This window comes from Nerophis lumbriciformis, linkage group LG12 (assembly GCF_033978685.3).
Source record: "Nerophis lumbriciformis linkage group LG12, RoL_Nlum_v2.1, whole genome shotgun sequence".
In the NCBI taxonomy this organism is placed as follows: Eukaryota; Metazoa; Chordata; class Actinopteri; order Syngnathiformes; family Syngnathidae; genus Nerophis; species Nerophis lumbriciformis.
In genome coordinates this window covers 3,923,272-3,943,421 of record NC_084559.2, presented here as the reverse complement: position 1 = coordinate 3,943,421, position 20,150 = coordinate 3,923,272, and the positions used below count along the sequence as shown (strand labels likewise).

Below are 20,150 nucleotides of genomic sequence, written 5' to 3'. Positions count from 1 at the left end.
CCTAAGCCTCCATGCCTTTTCTTAGGGGCACTCACCTTTTGTTTATTTTTTGGTTTAAGCATTAGATACCTGTTTACCCACTGTTTCCGACATTTACAAAGCAATTAGCTACCGGCTGCCACCTACTGATATTACACGGTCAACAACAACAACACATCATTTGCGGACTATACTTACTGGTTTGCCAAAAAATATTTTTAACCCAAATAGGTGAAATTAGGTCATCTCCCACGGCACACCAGTTGATAATCGTGTGCCAGAGCATACATACATTATTTATTTCACGCTTAAATATCTAGAGTCTAAGTCAACTTCAAATCTATCCGTCATTTCTAAGTTTTTTGTTGTTTTTTTGTTTGTTTTCTTCCCTTTTTGTCAATGCAAAATCTTTCACAAGGAATATTTTTCAAAGTGGAATATCTGATGTGAAGTAATCGGAGCCTTGGGTAGGTCAATAAGTCATAAAAACATTGGTTTTGATTCAATATTATGTTTAGAGTAATGACAGTTTTATTAGTCAACATTGCAACTTTTTCTAAATTACATTTCATATGTAAGCTTTTTTATTGCACTTTTGTTATGTTTTTGTTTATTTTGATAGTATTGGGCCTTTAAAACATTAGCTGCGGTTCGCAGCTTCAGTTGTTTTTATCCTTCTTTGCGGGGACATTGTTGATTGTCATGTCCCGACGCCGTCTTTGCTCCACAGTAAGTCTTTGCTGTCGTCCAGCATTCTGTTTTTGTTTACTTTGCAGCCAGCTCAGTTTTAGTTTCCTTCTGCATAGCCTTCCCTAAGCCTCCATGCCTTTTCTTAGGGGCACTCACCTTTTGTTTATTTTTTGGTTTAAGCATTAGATACCTGTTTACCCGCTGTTTCCGACATCTACAAAGCAATTAGCTACCGGCTGCCACCTACTGATATTACACGGTCAACAACAACAACACATCATTTGCGGACTATACTCACTGGTTTGCCAAAAAGTATTTTTAACCCAAATAGGCGAAATTAGGTCATCTCCCACGGCACACCAGTGGTTGAAAAACACTGGCCTAACGTAAACACAATGTAGTCAAAACACAGACAAGTTAGCAAACATTAGCCGAGCGTGGCTAAGCTAAACAATCGAGTAAAGTCAATTGAGCCCACATTGCAAAAATAAGACGAAACAAGCGTCCATTTCTTTATCGCCACTGGCACAAATAAGTCCTTCCCGCTAAATGCTTGTCGTTTAGCCGGCTAACGTTACCAGGCTAGCCAGGGGCGCTAACGTGTCGACCGTGTTACTAACGTTACTCCCCCGGAACGTAAACAGCAGGAAAACGCCAGGCTACACTCGCTGGAACCGCCAAGCATGAATAAAAAATACGCCTTCCGCTGCAAGACACACGTTTAAGCCAAATAATCGCGACAAGTACAGCCTAATAAATGTAATTTTGAATGTCATTCACATATTTTTAAGGTAAGACCGCGGCCTTGTGTTGGGGGGCACAATGCAACTTGCTGACGGCCATGTCGGGCTAAGTGGAGGGGGGAATGGAGGCACTATTTCACACCAAAAAGACCCGACAAGAGATAACCCCCACACCCGCCTCGCCTTCACGTCTGCCCGCCCCACGTAACACGTTGAGCCCGCGGTGGCGGAGAAGACAAGGCCGCTGGAGTGGAGCAGCTAGGCCGCGGCGGCTCCCCCCCCCTCCTCCTCCACCTTCCTCCGCGCTCACCAGCCCCCCAGTACCCCGCTCTCCCTCTCCCGGTCCTCCCCCGAAAAGCTGCTCCGATTGTGGCTCGCGTTTAGGGGGGGGGGAAGCTCCAGGAAGAGCCGCGCCGTTTAAAAACACGCCACCGCCTCTTTTATCCGTCCTCTCGCTGCCGACTCACCGGAATTCCGTGTCGATCCGCCGGGGAAAAGGTGCCGGAACCGCGCAGAACGGAGACAACAACAAGCCTTATAACGCAGCCAGAGACCAGAGGCTCTGGAGCCGACGCCATCTTTGAGTGAAACGGAGCACGGCGGTGGGGGAGGGGGTAACACTGAACAGGCAGCCAGGACCAAGGGACCGTCTGCATAGTGCGAGGCGAAGATCCCGGGGTAAAAAAGAAACACTAAGCGGTGGGGGCGGCGGCGGCACGCTGTTGCTATGAGAGGGCTACGGATATCGCCTGGGCACGTAGAAATGGAAGAAAGGGGACAGATGGCGGTGGTGTTGGGAGGAGGAAAAAAAAAAAAAAGGAAAAAAAGGAGGTTGAGGTAATCTCACAGTCTCCACAGGAGATAGATCTAAGGGAACGTCTGCATTTGTCTAAGCAGCTGCAGGGAAGGAAAACACACACAAAAAAATCAAAGCCAATGAGCGCGCGTTAATGTTAGAGGGTATTTAAAGATCAAAAAAAGACCTCTCTCTCTCTCTTCAATGCAGTTTATTTATGAGGATTGACACGTGCATTCGGTCAATGCGTGATTAAAAATGATTGCAGCTATCTTGGAGTGTTGCACTACATGATAAAGCGTGTCATCATCTGTCTCTGCAGAGTAGTCCATTTCCACTTGTCAGGTATTGGCTCTCCTACTGTGAAGCACATTGTTATCTCTACACTGAAGAAACGAATAGTGTTCACTGTCTAATTCAATAAAGGGATGGATGGATAGATAGATAGATAGATAGATAGATAGATAGATAGATAGATAGATAGATAGATAGATAGATAGATAGATAGATAGATAGATAGATAGATAGATAGTAGAGATGCGCGGTTTGCGGGCACAACCGCGGAGTCCACGGATTATCCGCGGATCGGGCGGATGAAATTTAAAAAAATTAGATTTTATCCGCGGGTCGGGTCGGGTCGGGTGGTTGAAATAAAAATAAAAAAGATTTTAAATAGATTCAGGCGGGTGGCAGTTAAACCAATTGGGAAATATATATATATAGTTAAATGTTGTTACCCACATACGAAAAACGAGCAGGCACCTGCAGCATATGCCACAACAGAAGAAAAAAAAAGAAAAGAGATGGACACTTTTACGGAGCGGAGAAGGGACGCCTCGCCGGGGTCCGGGACCGAGGCCCCTTCCCTCGAGAGGGCCCCACCGGGAGCCGTAGCTGAGGCGATCCGCGAGAAGGGCCCGACGCACGTCCAGGGTCACCACCGCGCCCACAGCACCGACACCCCGCCTCGTCCGCCTTCGCCGCGGCCGGCGTCACGCACAGCAGGTAAGCAGCTTACCTGCCCGCCACCCCCGTGGCCGGGGGCTCGTAACAGGGGTCACTCCGCGCGCTCCGCCCGCGCAGCTTACCTGCCCGCCACCCCTGTTGCCGGGGGCGCGTAACAGGGGTCACTCCGCGCGCAGTGCGCTCACGAAAGGGGTGGGGCTCACCCTGGTTGATATAGACAGCAGCTAGGACGGTGGCCATGGAAGTCGGAACCCGCTAAGGAGTGTGTAACAACCCACCTGCCGAATCAACTAGCCCTGAAAATGGATGGCGCTGGAGCGTCGGGCCCATATACCCGGCCGTCGCCGGCAGCGAGACGCGCTTGGAGGTGCGCTCAGCGCGGCTCCCATATGATTGCGCACTGGTGTGCGTCTGGGTCGTGACAGCGTGGCACGCGAATGTCTGTGCTGCATTGGATCAGTCTCCTTTCTTTAACAGGCAAAAGCTTTATAACCTCACTAATGCCTTGCATCGTCTATATTAGATATATAACAACGGGCGGATGGCGGGCGGATGCGGTTCTGATCAAATGTTAGATCGGGTGGATTGCGGATGGTTGACGACTTTCTGATGCGGTTGCGGATGAAATAATTGCCTATCCGCGCATCTCTAATAGATAGATAGATAGATAGATAGATAGATAGATAGACAGATGGATAGACAGACAGGCAGACGGATAGACGGCTAGATAGAATAGAAGAATAGAATGGACTTTATTGTCATTATATTTGCAAATAACGAGATTAAGGATTCCAACTTAAGGTGTGGTAGTGGGAACAAATATGAGGTATAAAATAAATAAATAATAAGATAAAATAAATTACACAACAGGCAATAAAGAAAAAAACTAACAATTGAAATAAACAGACTACTATCCAATAAAAATAATAAGCAATCCTGTACAATATACAAAACACTATAGAAATACAAAATACTGTACAATATACAGAACAAGACAAGAGTACCGGAGTAATAAATAACAATCAGTGTCGGACGTATTGCACTCAAAGGGTAATATTGCACAGTAGGGTATTAGGGTAGGATATTGTATAGGGGTGAATTATTATTATAAGTTAGAGTTCAAGATGGTGACAGCTCTGGGAAAGAAGCTGTCTCTCAGCCTGTTTGTTCTGGCTCTGATGCACCTGTAGCGCCTGCCCGACGGTAGCAGGTCGAACAGGTGGAAGCCAGGGTGTGTGCTGTCCTTGGCAGTGTTGGGTTAGTTACTGAAAACCAGTAACTAGTTACAGTTACTAGTTACTTTATTTCAAAAGTAACTCAGTTACTAACTCAGTTACTTACACCAAAAAGTAATGCGTTACTGTGAAAAGTAACTATTTAGTTACTTCTTCTACTTTTTGTTTTTAAAGCTCCCATTATCATTATCATTTCAGTACTGTTATTGCACTGGGGAATAATACAATCTGTTGATCAACTTGACATACATTTGCATCACTGAACTCTGCTAAGCATTGTGGTCTACATACAACACACAAAGACAAAGATATGTTTCAAAGGGCCAATTTATTTCAGGCCAGAACAAATTGACAAAACTATTTTAAATAGCTGCAACATAACATACATAAGTAACAAACAGCATAATAACACTAACACTAACACTAACCACGTTAAACCCAGATTCCAAACTAACAAAGGTCTTAACTCATTCTCTTTCTATGCCACTTCAATATGGAATCCACTCCCAACAGGTGTAAAATAAAGGTCATCTCTATCCTCCTTCAAAACCGCACTAAAAGAACACCTCCAGGCAACTACAACCTTAAACTAACACCCTCCCTTCCACATAATACCTCTTCGGATTGTAAATAATCAAATGTAGACATTTTTTCTTATACTTTCTGATCTCTCTCTCTGTGTCCACTACTTGCTGTACATATCCTACCAAGTCAGACCTACACTGTTTCAATGTCCATTTCTCTGATGATGCAATTGTTGATGCTGATTGTTGATGACAGAAGTGTTGATACCAACCAAACCTAACCCCCCCCCCCCCCCCCCCCCCCCCCCCCCATATCACACATCCCGGATTGTAAATAATTCAATGTATATACTCTGATGATTATCTTGTGTGATGACTGTATTATGACGTTAGTATATATTTGATAGTATATATCTGTATCATGAATCAGTGGACGCCGACTTAAACAAGTTGAAAAACTTATTGGGGTGTTACCATTTGGTGGTCAATTGTACGGAATATGTACTGTACTGTGCAATCTACTAATAAAAGTTGCAATCAATCAATCAACAACATAGCTGTAAAGCTAGCTTCACCTAAGGAAGGCACACGTGACATACACAGAGCCTAACCAGGCAGATTTGAATTGTTGTTTTGGGCAGTAGACGGGATCTTTGATCCAAGACACAACTTACATTTAACTAAAATGTTATTTTCTTTGTGCTCGACAAAAGAAAAGAAATGAGAATATCTCATACTTGCCAACCCTCCCGAATTTCAGTTCCTCTCCCCGGGACAACCATTCTCCCAAATTTCTCCCGATTTCCAGCCTGACTTAAGGCACGCCCCTCCAGGTCCGTGCGGACCTGAGTGAGGACAGCCTGTCGTCACGTCCGCTTGGCCAACCAAAAAGTAACCACAGAACACTATACCGTATAGTGGTATAGTGTTCTGTGGTTACTTTTTTGTTGGCCAACGGTTTACGTTGTATTGCGCACCCCCCTCCCCTCCTCTCCCCTCCCCACACCCACACACACACACAGAGAGTGCAGAGGAAGAATCAGAAGCATGTCATTGCTTCGCTGCCATAAAACACGATCAGATCCTCAGTTTCTAGCCGATACTACATAAAAAATAACGTAAAATAACGCAGTAACGCATCATGTAGTAACGGTAACTGAGTTACTGAATATAAAAAATAACGCGTTAGATTACTAGTTACCGCCGAAACTAACGGCGTTACAGTAACGCGTTACTTTGTAACGCGTTAGTCCCAACACTGGTCCTTGGTAATGCTTTTTGCTCTGTTGAGGCAGCGGGAGTTGTGTAAGCTGATAGAGCAATATGTACAAAAGAGCAGCAAATAGAAAATCAACTGAAAAAATGCTACTTACTAATATAGTCTTTCAGAACAGTAGTAAAAAAAAATGTTGAAATAGAATACAATATATGCAATATGTAACAAGTGCAATGATGGGTTTACTGTACTCCAGGCAGGGGTGGTTTGACTTCAATGGAACACGGTGGGCGAGACCCTCTATGGGACCGATATTTAAGGTGGCCAAAGGTCAGCTCAGTATGATAATAAACACTGATTATTTTATTTATAATGTTACTTCAGTATTAATGACACACTCATGCATAGACAGTATCATTGTGAGGGTAATGGTGAATGCTCAGGTGTGTCCAAACTAGGCCATATAGATAGATGGATAGATAGATAGATAGATAGATAGATAGATAGATGGATAGATAGATAGATAGATAGATAGATAGATAGATAGATAGATAGATAGATAGATGGATAGATGGATAGATAGATAGTACTTTATTGTTTCCTTCAGGAGAGTTCCCTCAGGAAAATTAAAATTCCAGCAGCAGTGTACAGAATTGAGATTTAATTTAAAAAGCAAAAAGTAAATAATGGGGGTATAAATGGAAACTAAATAAAAAAATATTACAATAAAAATAAAAAGCAACAATGAGAATAAAAATATAACAGTAAAATAAGAATATAACAAGAGAAACTAGGGAGTCGTGACCATGTTATGAGAAGGTATTGCACTGTTATTGTTTTGCCCCCCCCAGAGAGGAGTTGTACAGTCTAATGGCGTATGGGACAAAGGAGTTTTTTAGTCTATTAGTCCTGCACTTGGGATGAAATGATATGGCCTATATGGCCACTTTGTTTATTAAACAAGCTAAACGCAATCCAGCTTAGGTCAAAATATGAGAAAGCCGAAGTCCGATATTTGTGTTATAGTGGACAACATATTCAGGGGGTAGTTTTTTTTTTTCGTTCCAAAAATTTGAAAACAATCCCAGTTTGTATGCACTGTCTCAGGCAATCATTGTGCGTCTGTGTCATTCAGTGGGATCGAGTACCCAAACATTTCAGTCCCTGTGCTTTTTTTAAGACTGCAAAAAAATCCACCATGGGGCCAAAAAAGTTTGAAAAACTATGAAAGTTTGAGTCCGGTGGCCATGGATGAAGTGCTGGCTGTCCTAAGTCGGGACTCGGGGTGGACCGCTTGCCTGTGCATCGGTTAGGGACATCTCTGCACTGCTGAACCGTCTCCGCTTGAGATGGTCTCCTGCTGGCCACACTATGGACTGGACTCACACTATTATGTTAGATCCACTATGGACTGGACTCTCACTATTATGTTAGATCCACTATGGACTGGACTTTCACACTATTATGTTAGATCCACTATGGACTGGACTCTCACTATTATGTTAGATCCACTATGGACTGGACTCTCACTATTATGTTAGACCCACTATGGACTGGACTCTCACTATTATGTTAGATCCACTATGGACTGGACTTTCACAATATTATGTTAGATCCACAATGGACTGGACTCTCACTATTATGTTAGATCCACTATGGACTGGACTCTCACTATTATGTTAGATCTACAATGGACTGGACTCTCACTATTATGTTAGACCCACTATGGACTGGACTCTCACTATTATGTTAGATCCACTATGGACCGGACTCTCACACTATTATGTTATGTTATGTTATGTTATTATGTCCACTACGGACTGGACTCTCACTATTATGTTAGATCTACAATGGACTGGACTCTCACTATTATGTTAGATCCACTATGGACTGGACTCTCACTATTATGTTAGATCCACTATGGACTGGACTTTCACAATATTATGTTAGATCCACTATGGACTGGACTCTCACTATTATGTTAGATCCACTATGGACTGGACTCACACTATTATGTTAGATCTACAATGGACTGGACTCTCACTATTATGTTAGACCCACTATGGACTGGACTCTCACTATTATGTTAGATCCACTATGGACTGGACTCTCACACTATTATGTTAGATCCACTATGGACTGGACTCTCACTATTATGTTAGATCCACTATGGACTGGACTCATACTATTATGTTAGATCTACAACGGACTGGACTCTCACTATTATGTTAGACCCACTATGGACTGGACTCTCACTATTATGTTAGACCCACTATGGACTGGACTCTCACTATTATGTTAGATCCACTATGGACTGGACTCTCACACTATTATGTTATGTTATGTTATGTTATGTTATGTTATGTTATTATGTCCACTACGGACTGGACTCTCACTATTATGTTAGATCTACAATGGATTGGACTCTCACTATTATGTTAGACCCACTATGGACTGGACTCTCACTATTATGTTAGATCTACTATGGACTGGACTCTCACTATTATGTTAGATCTACTATGGACTGGACTTTCACAATATTATGTTAGATCCACTATGGACTGGACTGACACTATTATGTTAGATCCACTATGGACTGGACTTTCACAATATTATGTCAGACCCACTTGTCGTCCATTGCATCCGGTCTCCCCTGGAGGGGGGGGGGGGGGGGGGGGGGGGGGGGTCACCCACATATGCGGTCCTCTCCAAGGTTTCTCATAGTCATTCACATCGACGTCCCATTGGGGTTGTGAGTTTTTCCTTGCCCTGATGTGGCTTGTGCAGCCCTTTGAGACACTTGTGATTTAGGGCTGTATAAATAAACATTGATTGATTGATAAATAAGGTGAGAAATACATTTTTTGATCTACCACAATAATGTGACAAATGTAAATAAAAAATACTTCAAGTTGAGGGCTCGGTGTGACCAAACCAGATTAATTTGATTAACTAATTACAGATAATGATTAGTTAATCAATCATATTTTTTATCGCTTAACAACACTGACTATAATTATTCTCTATGAAATATGTTTGTGTTCATACTTTTAGGTGTCTTAAGTGGAATGTTGGATTCACGCTATTTCTTGTAGGAAACATTGCTCTACTTTTTGTGCAGTTTTTCTGACCTTTTGGAATGAATTACAGTACAGTAGCGGGAAAAAAAATGTACCGCCGTAGTGAAGGACACGTTGGACATTTTGTAAAGTTTCTAATTTTTATGTGTAAAAATACAACGAGCTCAGGGTCATCCTGTGTGGAGTTGATATGTTCTCCCTGTGACTGCGTGGGTTTGATCCGAGTACTCCAAAGACATGCACCTGGGGATAGGTTGATTAGCAACACTAATGCCTTCTGCCCGAATGCAGCTGGGATAGAATCCAGCCATCCCCACAACCTTGAGAGGGACAAGTGGTAGAAAATGGATGGATGGATGGGAAATGCATCCAAAATAAGATAGCCTTTATCAGTTTATACATTATAAATGTTGAAAATACCATAATTATTATTATTTTCATAGAACCAATTCTGCATCATATTGGAAAATACAGAACAATCTTCCTTTATTACTGACGAATGCTGAAAGTTCTCCTGTCATAATTAAATCTGCAGCATTGGAGTGAAAATGTGTGTAAAATATCCCTCAGAGGCCCATTTTTGAGTTTTGTACAGCAATTAGACCTGAGGTGTCTTGTGAGAGAGTTTCATCAAATGAAAGTGGTAACACTTTGATTATCTCACACTTCTTTAGGGTCCAATAAATCCCAATAAATCTCATGACAAGGCACAAAGTATACTTAATGTTGGTGTTATCATACAGATAAATGATGTGGGTGATGCCTCCGAAGGACTCGCATACGATATTAGTGTGTACAGTGGGTCAGATAACAGAAGGACAATACTCAGGAGAAGCCTACACCACATTTATACCTCTATGAATAAATACTAACATATGCCATACCCAACTATTAAAAATTGAAACAAGCCACCCGCAGTGTTCTATGAGGGTGGAAGGGTTACTTATTTCCTCAAAGTTATCTTTTTTTTTCAGCTAGTTAAAAAATAGAGCAAGAAAAATCTGAAAAGTTGGTCCAAATAATTCATAAAACATGAGTTCACCATTTTTCCCCCCGGTATTTAAAAAAAACGTATTTTTTTTATTACGCTTTTGCAGATACAGGTGTAAGAAAATACATCCAAAGAACCTATCACTAAACTGCATCTACTCAGAGGTATATATGAACTATATGTTTGATGGTTAAAAGTCCTGGAGCTTTAAGGGATGACAGTCCCAAACTGAGGTGGTGTTTGTTCAACCTGATGTAATGTCTCCAACAACCACAGTTTGAGAGTCCAGTCCATAGTGGATCTAACATAATAGTGAGAGAGTCCAGTCCATAGTGGATCTAACATAATAATGTGAGAGTCCAGTCCATTTTACGTCGACCGCTATTGTCAACATAAAATTAGAGACCCAGATAAATAACGTCTATGAAAAATCCCAGCACACATATAGTCAACTTTAAGACAGTGTTCCAATCCCAGTACATACAAGTGTGATAACACTACAGTATGAAATAATGCCTTTAGCCATAATGTTCCTCCCCTTACAAATAAATGTTTTGGCATGAACTCCCTGGCACACAGACAAGGAAACAAGTAATCCTTGTCTTCCTTTAATCCTCTTAATCCTTCCTTTACACATTTCTATTCTTCGTGCGTCCACCTGCTGCCAGTAGGCCACACCAAGGTCCACCTGCCTCCATGCCCTGGAGCCTGACTTTTTTTTTTTTTTTGCTTCACGTCTTCCCTGTTGGACCTTTTCAAAGTGTTTCATCTCAAGTCTGGAGTCAGAGTCCACACAATGTTGTTGTCTTTACTCGCATTGTGAAAGTCCTCAGAGAGTAACAACTTTAAAATAGAGTGAGTTTGGCTTTCTGGCTAGATTTACCGTATTTTCCGGACTATAAGGCGCACTTAAAATCCTTTTTTCTCCCCTCAAAACTGGACAGTGCGCCTTATAACCCTAATGTAAGGAATCATTCTGGTTGTGCCTACCGACCTCGAAGCAATTTCATTTGGTACATGGTGTGATGATAAGTGTGACCAGTAGATGGCAGTCGAACATAAGAGATACGTGTAGACTGCACTATGATGGCAATATGACTCAAGTAAACAACACCGACATTTTATATGTTCCATTGAAAATATAGAACATTACACACGGCACTCAAAAATCTATCAAAATGTTTTAGTATGACTTTGGTAAGCTATGAAGCCACACCACTTGATGTGCTTGTGTATTATTATGGTGTGTGTATAAGGTAAGACATATAATCTGGCGTTTTGTTTCGCAATATTGTGCAAAACCAACTTTTTTTTACCTTTTGGTACCGGCTGATCTGTATTTGGGATCTGCATAAATCCTGAAAAATTGCGCGCATCCACCTTTGTAGTCCGACACCGTAGTCGATAAGCTTCTTTTTTCTCTATCTTCTTGTTATGTGACATTCATCCTCCACTGTTGCCATTTCTAATATAAAGTAGTGTAAAGTTCTTACTTATATCTGTCAGTAAACTCGCCATGAAAGCACTAAAACATACCGCTTATCGACTACGGGGTTGGCACGGACTACAAAGGCGGGCGCGCGCAATTTTTCAGGATTCATGCAGATCCCAAATACAGATCAGCAGGTACCAGAAGGTAAGCAAAGTTGCTTTTGCATAATAGTGCGAAACAAAACGCCAGATAATATGGCTTACCTTATACACACTATGTTTTCAGCACGAACCCGTTCAAGATTAGACAAACAAACAGTGTACAGGGTTACAGAACAGGAATGCTGATGGGTCGCCAAAGGAGCCCCGTAAAAGATAAGAAAAAGGTAAAACGCTGGGGAAGAAGATGAGTAAAAAAATACAATCTAGACTGGGCTCCTAAGGGGGCCTAGTCTGGAGTGGGAAAAAACCTCCATGCCATGCACACATAAACACGTTACATTTAATCTCGACAACTCGCAACAGAGGGGCGGGGAGTTGGGGCCCTGGAGGTCGACTGCTGCTATGAAGCGCTGCCAGCCGACCATCACCCCGAGGGGAAACAAGCGGTGGTGAAGGCGTGGGGTGGGGGAGGGGTGTGTGTGTGTATGTGCCCATTGTCTTGGGTGTGATAGACTGGGGCCGTTCTGCATGCAAGCAAAAGTTCGACTCCAGGTGTCGTTGAAGAGGGAGGGAGGTCAAAAGCGTCCATCATTGAGGTGTCCTCGGGGGTGTTTTCAGAACAGCCTGTTCCTGTTGTTCACAGCGTCAAGGCCATTCCAGGGAGTCAAATCGTAGATTAGGATGTTTGTTTTCCGCGAGCAGACAATACAATGACTTGTCTGTTCTATTCGTCCATGCTTGCTGCTCTCATATTAATTTTTTCCTTTTCAGCAAGCTTCTCCATGATGTGATCCATCTTGCGATTCAGTTCAGAAATCGCCACAGTCTGTGATCCCACAGCCCGGCCCAAACCTTCCATTGCGACGAACAGCCTTTGGGCTCCTTGTGTGGCTGCCATCGTCTTACGAATTCGACAATACACCAGAGCAATGCCCAGACCAATCTGCAGGTGCCCCACGATCACGGTTCCAAATAGGTAGATGTCTTTCACGTCCTCGATGGAAAGGACTGAGAGGCACATGATTCTCCATTTATCCCAGGAATCTCTCACGTACCCCGCAGCAATGGTTCCATCAGGGCAGCCAGGCTCCCCCCGAACCTCTTTTCCTCGTCGAAAAGATTTTGTCAATTGCGTCGAGAGTCCAGCTGATCATTTCCACGTCTGATGTTTAGATTTGGAGGACAGCGCAAAGAAAGAGGCTTCAAAAAGTTCAGACAAGACAAAACAAAGAGAGAAAGCTGGGAGAAGAAGGGAGCGGAAAAAAATGCGACCGCCCTCACCAGAGGCAAGACAGAAATTATGTTTGAGTATGTATGAAGCCACATCAAGTGGTGTGGCTTCATAGCTTACCAAAGTCGTGGTAAAACATTTTGATAGATTTTTGAGTGTATATTTTCAATGGAACATATAAAATGTTGCTGTCGTTTACTTGTGTCATATTGCCATCATAGTCCAGCCTACACTCATCTCTTATGTTTGACTGCCATCTACTGGTCACACTTATCATTACACCACGTACCAAATAAAACAATAGGTTATAAGGCCCACTGTCGAATTTTGAGGGGGAAAAAATGATTTTAAGTCCGCCTTATAGTCCGGAAAATACGGTATATTGGCGTTTCTTATTTTTTTCTGTAACTAATAATCTAATTAGTTACCGTTGACTCACAACAAGAGCGATCGTTGCAACAAGTCGGAGCCAGAGAAATTCAAAAGTAGCCTTCTCAAACTGTAAGCACAGATTTTGAAATTTAGATTAATCATGATAAATCACTTGCATAATTAAAATGAGCTGAATTAAAAAGACCTCGATATTTGTTCACAAATACAATTTCATTGTGAGAATGTCCTCCAGGAACGTTTTTAAACATTTTACTTGACTGTATGCCATTTATTTTTGGGGGCGGGATAGCTCGGTTGGTAGGGTTCCAGGTTCGATCCCCGCTTCTGCCATTCTAGTCACTGCCTTTGTGTCCTTGGGCAAGACACTTTACCCACCTGCTCCCTGTGCCACCCACACTGGTTTAAAAATATAACTTAGATATTGGGTGTCACAATGTAAAGCGCTTTGAGTCACTAGAGAAAAGCGCTATATAAATATAATTCACACACACAAAAAAATCACATTATTTGCACAAAACTTGGTAACCGTTTTATCTAAAGTTCTCTCAGGCTGTATTCAGCTGCAAATAATTGAACTACTAATCCTTTGTGTCTTTTTACTTCAGTTTTCATTTTTGGTATCATATTGGGTTTTGTACTTTCAATGTTTAATGTTTATTGATTGATTGATTGAGAAGTTTATTGACATCTTAAAGAGGTTTACAGGATATTTATTGTTGTATACATGTTTATTTCTATGCATATCATATGGCACACTGCAACCTACTGAGTTCAGATAAGTGCCAAATGTTAAAAAAAATACTGCAAATATTGTTTTTATTCTTAAATCAGGCAATATAAACATATTTGATGTTAATTATTGAACGTGATAGCGTATAAAATAACAGAATTAAAAATGCTGTCACACATACTGTGTAACTATACTCTTACGATGAGGCAACTGAATTAGTAACTCAATCATTTTTGGGGAGAAGTCATTTGTAACTCAAATTACTTTTTAAAGGTAAGATGGCATAAATTAGTGTAGCGTAGTGTGGCATTGTGTAGTGTTGTTTAGCATTGTGTAGTGTGGTGTAGTGTTGTTTAATGTGGTGTGGCTAGCACAGTATAGTGTAGTGTAGTGTGTCATAGTGTAGTGTAGAGAAAAATAAACTATGGCCTAACCCAAATTTCCTCTCTCCTGTTTCCTATTTTCTTCCACTAAACACCCTGCTAAAATACTTTCTGATTACGTAAACACACGGCCACACCCATACCCATGTGGCCAGCACCTCCCTCAACCCAGCAGACACACACACACACACACACACACACACACACACACACACACACACACACACATACAGTATATATGTATATAAACATATATATATATGTATATATACACACACACATATATATATATATATATATATATATATATATACCGCTTTTTCCCTTACTGGGTCGCAGGGGGTGCTGGAGCCTATCCCAGCTGCATTCGGGTGGAAGGCGGTGTACACCCTGGACAAGTTGCCACCTCATCACAGGGCCAACACAGATAGACAGACAAAATTCACACTCACATTCACACACTCGGGTAAATAGTCATACAAATAAAGAAAATGCATTGAATGAAAAGGTGTGTCCAAACCTTTGGCCTGTACTGTACATATATACACATCTACATATATATATATATATATATATATATATATATATATATATATATATATATATATATATATATATATATATATATATATATATATATATATATATATATATATATATATATATATATACACACAATCACATATATATGTATATATATGTTATATACATATATATATTATGTCTTCAATTCAATTGTGTTTCTCACCATCTTCATCAAAGCATACTTGCCAACCTTGAGACCTCCGATTTCGGGAGGTGGGGGCTGGGGGGTGGGCGGGGGCGTGGTTGGGGGGCGTGGTTAAGAGGGGAGGAGTATATTTACAGCTAGAATCCAACAAGTCAAGTATTTGACTTGTTGGATAATAGTAACTATTATTATTACTATTAATATTAATATAACTCTTCACCTCAACCGACGCACAGAGGGGGGGTTGATGTGTGAGGGAGCAGGGTTGGGGTGGGGGCGGGGTTTGGTGGTAGCCCGGAAGAGTCAGGGCTGCATGGGATTCTGGGTATTTGTTCTGTTGTGTTTATGTTGTGTTAAGGTGCAGATGTTCTCCCGGAATGTGTTTGTCATTCTTGTTTGGTTTTGGTTCAAAGTGTGGCGCACTATTAGTAAGAGTGTTAAAGTTGTTTTAAATGGCCACCGTCAGTGTAACCTGTGTGGCTGTTGACCAAGTATGCCTTGCTGTCACTTACGTGTGCAAGCAGAAGATGCATATAACAAGAGGCTGTGTTGGCACGCTGTTTATACAGATTGTAGAGGGTGCTAAATGCTGTACCATCATGGCACGCCTTATTATTAATGTAAGGGTGAAAATCGGAGAATATTAATCCTGGGAGTTTTCTGCAAGAAGCACTGAAATCCGGAAGTCTCCCTGGAAAATCGGGCGGGGGGGGAGGGTTGGCAAGTATGCGGCGTAGCCGCATCAGACTGATCAAAGAGCCGCATGCGGCTCCGGAGCCGCGGGTTGCCGTCCCCTGACCTAGCCGCTCAGGCAAATCATATTGTCTAAAAATGCATTTTTCCATCGATAACATGACATCATCGCGCCAAGTGCGTGCTCTTTCAGTCACTTACGGCATATACACAGCCCGGCCCCCGGCCAACAGTTTTTTAATTGTAATTTTGAGGAATTTATCTGAATGTGCATGAACTATTTCTGTTCAAAATTGTTAGAAATGTCACATGTTAAATGTTCAAATATGAACTGTCAGTTTACTGTACTGTGCCAACTGTACTACTATATGAGTACCTATTTTCTATTGTTTCATTGAAAATAAAACAGCAAAGTCCATTTGGCTGTCATCTGTTTTAATTATGAGACACAATTGTGTCAAAATCATGATTTTTTTTTTTATGCTTGAAATAAGAAATTATTACTTTAAAAAAGTAGTTTTATACTTGTGAGTGTTGATGACACAGCTTTGCAACAGTTGATATTCTAGTTTCAAGCATGTTTTACTCAATATAGGTCATCAAATCTCAGCAACAAGCTGTAATATCTTACTGAGATCATTTAGGACCAAAACACTTCAAACAAGTAAAACACTCTAACATAAAATCTGCTTAGTGAGAAGAATTATCTTATCAGACAGAAAATAAGCAAATATCACCCTTATTTGAGATATTTCATCTTACTTAGAGTTCAGTTTTTGCAGTGTGATGGTTGCCAAAAACAACTGCTCGTGTCCAAACAGTAGCACCGGCCTTCACGAGTAAGCAGCATCTCGTGCTGAACACATTTTTCTGAATTTTTAAAACATTTTTCCAGAGTGCCGCTCTTTGATAGCGAGTCAGTGTCCGTGACGGCTTTGTATTTATCCGTGTGAAACTAACCGGCTTCCTGCTGGGTCTGGCTCATTGCCAACTTGCCCCAAACTCTCCTGCAAAGCGCTGAAACGTGCAAGGGGAAAATTCCAAGCTCTAGTTTGCCTCCGACCTCCAACCACAACCCACTCGGTGGCCTAGTGGTTAGAGTGTCCGCCCTGAGATTGGTAGGTCGTGAGTTCAAACCCCGGCCGAGTCATACCAAGGACTATAAAAATGGGACCCATTACCTGCCTGCTTGGCACTCAGCATCAAGGGTAGGAGTTGGGGGATAAATCACCAAAAAATGATTCCCGGGCGCGGCCACCGCTGCTGCTCCCTGCTCCCCTCACCTCTAGGGTGATGGGTCAAATGCAGAGAATAATTTCACCACACCTAGCGTGTGTGTAACAATCATTGGTACTTTAAGAAATACTAGTCAATATATGTTTAACAAACAGGAATGTACACATAATCCCATGTTTACATCTCATTGTACAACATGTGAATGTTTTAGTGGGAACTAAATGCGATATCTGAAAGGGGTACAAATTATTTCCAAAGCAGGACCCCCACCCAGACATACAATACTAGAACACAGCTCATAAAAAAACAATATTTTTTGTTATTGTCATTGTAAGTGGGCCAAAACGCTTATATTAGAAAATATGCAAATGACTGCTATGATTCGATTATAATAATACAACATTTAACTTGTTATTTAGTCTGGTTTGGGACAGGTGTGGCCACAGTGTGCACGTCTGACATCGCTCACATGTGCTCCACTGAATGCTCAAGGAGTTTTTGCGTTTGCTCACGCATATGGAAAATTAGAGAGAACATTGTTTGGGGGTATCCATACACTGCAAAAACTGAAATCTAAGTAAGATGAAATATCTCAAATAAGGGTGATATTTGCTTATTTTCTGTCTGATAAGATAATTCTTCTCACTAAGCAGATTTTATGTTAGAGTGTTTTACTTGTTTTAAGTGTTTTGGTCCTAAATGATCTCAGTAAGATATTACAGCTTTTTGTTGAGATTTGATGACCTATATTGAGTAAAACATGCTTGAAACTAGAATATCAATTGTTGCAAAGCTGTGTCATCAACACTCACAAGTATAAAACTACTTTTTTAAAGTAATCATTTCTTACTTCAAGCATGAACAAAAAGTCATGATTTTGACACAATTGTGTCTCATAATTAAAACAGATGACAGCCAAATGGACTTTGCTGTTTTATTTTCAATGAAACAATAGAAAACACGTACTCATATAGTAGTACAGTTGGCACAGTACAGTAAACTGACAGTTAATATTTAAACAGTTAACATTTCAAACTATTTTGAACAGAAATAGTTCATGCACATTCAGATAAATTCTTCAAAATTACAATAAAAAATTTTTTGGCCAGGGGCCGGGCTGTATATATGTGCACTAATTGACTGAAAGAGCACGCACTTGGCGCGATGATGTCATGTTATCCATGGAAAAATGCATTTTTAGACAATATGATTTGCCTGAGCGGCTAGGAGACCCCGAGAGTAACAAGCGGTTGCCTTGTTGCCTTTCCATTAAGAACAATAAATTAGTTTTTAGTATAAGTTTGCTGGTTTCAAGAAATGTAATGCCGAGCGCATATCATTATGTCAAGATAATGGCACTAGCGTTTACTTCATTTAACAATATTTTTCAACATATTGAGCAAAAAGGTCTCTTTTTTAATTTTCTACCAAGAAAAGTGCACTTGTTATTAGTGAGAATATACTTATTTTAAAGTATTTTTGGGTTCAGGAACAGTGTGGTTTTCGTCCTGGTCGTGGAACTGTGGACCAGCTCTATACTCTCGGCAGGGTCCTTGAGGCTGCATGGGAGTTTGCCCAACCAGTCTACATGTGCTTTGTGGACTTGGAGAAGGCATTCGACCGTGTCCCTCTGGAAGTCCTGTGGGGAGTGCTCAGAGAGTATGGGGTTTCGGACTGTCTGATTGTGGCGGTCCGCTCCCTGAATGATCAGTGCCAGAGCTTGGTCCGCATTGCCGGCAGTAAGTCGGACACGTTTCCAGTGAGGGTTGGACTCCGCCAAGGCTGCCCTTTGTCACCGATTCTGTTCATAACTTTTATGGACAGAATTTCTAGGCGCAGTCAAGGCGTTGAGGGGATCTGGTTTGGTGGCTGCAGGATTAGGTCTCTGCTTTTTGCAGATGATGTGGTCCTGATGGCTTCATCTGGCCAGGATCTTCAGCTCTCACTGGATCGGTTCGTAGCCGAGTGTGAAGCGACTGAGATGAGAATCAGCACCTCCAAGTCTGAGTCCATGGTTCTCGCCCGGAAAAGGGTGGAGTGCCATCTCCGGGTTGGGGAGGAGACCCTGCCCCAAGTGGAGGAGTTCAAGTACCTCGGAGTCTTGTTCACAAGTGAGGGAAGAGTGGATCGTGAGATCGACAGGCGGATCGGTGCGGCGTCTTCAGTAATGCAGACGCTGTATCGATCCGTTGTGGTGAAGAAGGAGCTCAACCGGAAGGCAAAGCTCTCAATTTACCGGTCGATCTACGTTCCCATCCTCACCTATGGTCACGAGCTTTGGGTTATGACCGAAAGGACAAGATCACGGGTACAAGCGGCCGAAATGAGTTTCCTCCGCCGGGTGGCGGGGCTCTCCCTTAGAGTTAGGGTGAGAAGCTCTGTCATCCGGGGGGAGCTCAAAGTAAAGCCGCTGCTCCTCCACATCGAGAGGAGCCAGATGAAGTGGTTCGGGCATCTGGTCAGGATGCCACCCGAGCGCCTCCCTAGGGAGGTGTTTAGGGCACGTCCGACCCTTAGGAGGCCACGGGGAAGACCCAGGACACGTTGGGAAGACTATGTCTCCCGGCTGGCCTGGGAACGCCTCGGGATCCCTCGGGAGGAGCTGGATGAAGTGGCTGGGGAGAGGGAAGTCTGGGCTTCCCTGCTTAGGCTGCTGCCCCCGCGACCTGACCTCGGATAAGCGGCAGAAGATGGATGGATGGATGGATGGATTTTTGGGTTCATTGAAGTTAGCTAATTTTACTTGTTTTGGAAAGTCTTGACAAGCCAAATTTTCTTGTTCTATTGGCAGATAATTTTGCTTAGTTCAAATAAAATACCCCTCATTTTTGTATTTTTTTTCTTCTTGTTTTTGAACACTGACTTTTTGCAGTGTAATACGCCGATAGGGAGAAGGTTTTATTTACATGATGAGTCGGGTGTGTCTCGACCTCCGCGGCGG

The 20,150-nt window shown here is 42.1% G+C and overlaps 1 protein-coding gene across 3 annotated transcripts in view; it reads right to left on the bottom strand.

The window, feature by feature from the left end:
* Window positions 1–2,007, bottom strand: part of LOC133623022 (histone acetyltransferase KAT6A-like) — a 101,161-nt gene extending 99,154 nt beyond the window's left edge. For all 3 annotated transcript variants that reach the window (XR_009817840.2, XM_061985931.2, XM_061985933.2), the window contains exon 1: window positions 1,880–2,007. The gene's annotated coding sequence lies outside the window, so the exon portion shown is untranslated. The remainder of the gene's footprint in view (window positions 1–1,879) is intronic.
* Between the last annotated feature and the right edge of the window lie 18,143 nt (window positions 2,008–20,150).